Here is a 3,895-nt window from a genome sequence, read left to right as displayed (position 1 = left end):
TCCATAGTATGCTTCCAAAGAGATTGTTATTATTAAGTTCTGTCGAGTCGGTTCCGACCCATAGAGACCCTGTATAGGGTTTCCGAGGAGTGACTGGTGAGCTTGAACTGCCAACCTTGTTAAAAACCAACTTTGCAGTCCAGCACATTAACCCTCAGTGCCACACCAGAAGAGATTACTACTGAGACAATCCTATGGGGCCATTCTACTTTGTCCTTTAGGGTTTCTATGCATAAAAATTGATTCAACAACAATGCTTGGTGATAGTACATATCTTTTCATGTGCTTATTTCCTATCTGTATACATTCTTTTGGGAAGGTGGGGGTTACTGATGCTTTTTTAAATCTTGCTCACAAAATCACTGGGGATGTTGCCTGTTGGCACCTTAGGGATCACACTGGCCTGATACTTGGTGGGAAGTACAGTGAGAAAAACAATGATTTGGGCCGCTCACATGATTACACAGCTAAGGTTTCCAACAGAGTTCCAGATGGTCGAGTTTGGCTTCGGCTGCAGCTCTAATGCCACAGTGAGAACATCAGCAGGTTGGGGAGAAGGGAGCTAACTACCAGAGGCCCAGCTGTATTGGTCTGACGTCTGAGGCTGCCGACTGCATCAGGAGCAGAGACTTGCCTACCCAGAACTTAGTCGGCAAAGGGGTTTCTGAACTTTTGGCGGGCAAACTAAACTTAGCCTTGTTGCCCAGCTCCTTTTCAGTTCTGAGGATCTGGTAGTACTTGGCCAAATGCTCAGATCGGCATGGTGCACCCATCTTGATCTGTTCAGTGCAGAGCCCCACAACCAGGTCAGCAATGAAGGTATCCTCAGTCTCCCCAGAACAATGAGACACCATGACACCCCACCCATTGGGCTGGGCCAATTGCATACCTGAAGAGACTCAGTCACAGAGCCGATCTGGTTCACTTTGAGCATGAGGCAGTTGCATGACTTCCTGCTCACGGGCTTGGCAATTGGCTTTGGTTTGGTCACTGTGAGATCGTACAGTGAAGTGTGAAGGGGAAGTGAACTTCATCCAAAGCATCCCAGTCATCCTGGTCAAAGGGGTCCTCGATAGACACCTCTGGGTTGTCCTTGATGAAGGACTTGTACATGTCTGCCAGCTGGTCAGGTGAGCTATACCTGCTGGGGCCATCAGGAGACTTGAAGTCCAGGTCATACTTCTAGGCTGGAAGAAGTCCGAGGCAGCTATGTCCATGCCAATCACCACCTTGTCAGTGTAACCAGCTTTCCCACTAATATTCTTAAGAAGCTCCAGAGCTGCTTCTTTGTTATCCAGGATGTTAGGGGCAAACCCACCTTCATTCCCCACGTTGGTAGCATCCTTTCCATACTTCTCCTTGATGATGTTCTTCAGGTTGTGGTAAACCTCGGCTCTGCTGAGCATGGCTTCCTTGAAGTTTGATGCTCCAACAAGATGGATCATGAACTCCTGCATGACCAGCTTATTGCCATTATGAGAGCCACCACTGATCACATTGAAAGCGGGAACTGGGAGGATGACTTCAGAATTGCCAGTCAATCAGCAATGTGACAGTACAGGGGAACCCCCTTCTCAACGGCTCCAGCTTTGCAGACAGCAAGGGACACACCCAGAATGGCATTGCCCCTAAATTTTGACTTGTTCTCAGTTCCATCCATCTCGATCATCAGTTTGTCAATCTTCTCCTGTTCCTGCAACGTTCAGCTTCTTGCTAACCAGGGCAGGTGCAGTAGTTTTATTGATGTGCTCAACAGCCTTTGAGACTCCTTTCCCCAGATCGCGGGTCTTGTCATTGTTGCAGAGCTCCAGGGCCTCATAGATACCAGTTGAGGCACCACTGAGCACAGCAGCTCTGAAGAGACCTTTTGTGGTGTAAAGATCAACCTCAACAGTGGGGTTTTCACAGGAGTCAAAGATCTCTCTGGTGTGAATCTTGAGAATGGACATGGTGATTTTCTGGCCACTGGTTTCTGTCACTCAGGAAGCTAAGTGAAGTGTGCTGCAGACACCAAAGGGAGTGTTAGGTAAGTGATAGGCAAACGCTGCAATTCTCCAAGTGCATCCTCTGTATACATTCTTTGTATTCCTGGTGTGCAATGTCATCAGTTTGAATTGCAAGGCTGTCAAATCCACCAGTAGCCCCATCGGAAACCCTTTACAGGGTCACTATGAGTCAGAACTGATTCCCCAGCACTTAACAATACCAGTATATATTATTCAGTAATGTGTCTGTTGCCCATTTTCTAAGCAGATTATTATTTTTTTTAAATGTTGAGTTTTTAAGTTCTGCATATGCTCTAGATAAGAGGACTTTGTCAGATAAGAAGTTTGCAAAGAGTTTGCTCCTACTCAGTAACTCATCTTTTCATTTTTTTCTCGTGTAATACCTAGCAGCTGATATTGGCTCCTTCTTTTCATTTTTTTGACAAGGTCTTCTGTAGAACATTTTTAATTTTGATGAAGTTTGACTTATTGATATTTTCCCTGACGGTGTCAAGTTTAAGAACTCTTTACTAAGTCCTAGATTGTAGATTTTCTATTATACAATTTTCTAAAATAGTGACAATTTTACATTTAAGGTAACGATCCATTTTGAGTTACTTTTTAAATAAATGATAAAATTTAGGTCAAGAGTCTTTTTTTGCCTATCGATGTCCAATCCTTCCACCACCATTTGTTGGAAAGGCCATCCTTTGTTTATTGAATTGTCATCCTATTCTGTTTTGTTTTTTTTTTAAAGATTTTGGTGAGAATTTATTACTTTACAATATCATAAATATGATATTCTATATGTGTGTGTATTATGTATGTGTTTTTCTGTGTAAGAATGTTTCCATGTGGGCATTTGTTATGAGTACAGCTTTCTTGTGTACATTTATGAGAGTGGGCTTTTCTTCTGTGCACAATTTTCATGTGGGCTTTTTTCATGTTTTGTTTTGTCATATAACCAATTGTAGCACTTCTGAGAAATATTCTCAGAGGTAACAATTATTTTATCTTTCTGTTCATTGATATCTGTTTATCACTGATTTTTAAGAAAAAATTATTACATGAATAAAAACAAGGAATTTGTCGTTTTAGAAATAAGCTTAATATATAATTATTTATAAAGTAGAAAACATACCCCAGCATCTTTTTCTTTTTCATCCTCTTTGTCATCTTTGTCTTTTTTCTTCTCTTCAGAACTTTCTCTACCTTCTGTTTTTTCTTTTGATCTAGATCTATTCTCGGCTTTCTTGCTTTTATTGCCAGGACTGGAGGATCTTGGATCGCCGACCCCGGCTTCTGCTTCTTGAGCGACTCCTGCCTGGACTGCGAAATCTTCGCTCTCGGCTTCTGTCTCTCTCTCAACTTCTGGAACGCCTCAGACGCTTCCTGTCTCTAGACGGAGATCTTCTTTTATCCCTGTTAGAAATTTCTCTCTCTCCTTCTGTCTCTGTCTCTTACTTCTAGACCGTCTGTCATCTCCGCGTTTACTTCTTTTGTCCGAGGGAAAACGACATCTAGATCGACTTCCAGAGCGTCCACGTGATGCTGATGGCTTTCGATAGTGGTGTGACTCCTGACCCATGAGGCTGGCTGCGGGAAAGCCCACACCCTTCAGGACAGCGCGCTGAAGATTGGAACAAAGAGGCAAGCTGAACTGCTTTGGGCCTTGTCGTCGTACTCTTGGGTAGTTATGTTTCTGGGTTTTCTGTTCTTTTTCATTGGTCTTTGTGTCTACTTGTTGATCAAGGGTGCGTTGCTGTAGGATAAGCACTGGACTGCTAACTGCAAGGTTGGCGGTTGAAACTCATCTGCCACTCTTCAGAAATCCTATGTAGATTTACTATGAGTTCTTTTCAGCTCCATGGCACGTAACAACAACAACATATGTCTCTGTCTCTGTCAAT

General features: G+C 43.2%; 1 pseudogene; it reads right to left on the bottom strand.

Moving 5' to 3' along the window:
• Positions 1–566: 566 nt before the first annotated feature.
• On the bottom strand, positions 567–1,949 carry LOC102813936 (annotated as a pseudogene).
• Between the last annotated feature and the right edge of the window lie 1,946 nt (positions 1,950–3,895).

The sequence above is a fragment of the Chrysochloris asiatica genome, unplaced genomic scaffold (assembly GCF_000296735.1).
Source record: "Chrysochloris asiatica unplaced genomic scaffold, ChrAsi1.0 scaffold00077, whole genome shotgun sequence".
NCBI lineage: Eukaryota > Metazoa > Chordata > Mammalia > Afrosoricida > Chrysochloridae > Chrysochloris > Chrysochloris asiatica.
The sequence above is the reverse complement of the archived record's forward strand: the minus strand, read 5'-3'. Positions and strand labels throughout refer to the sequence as shown.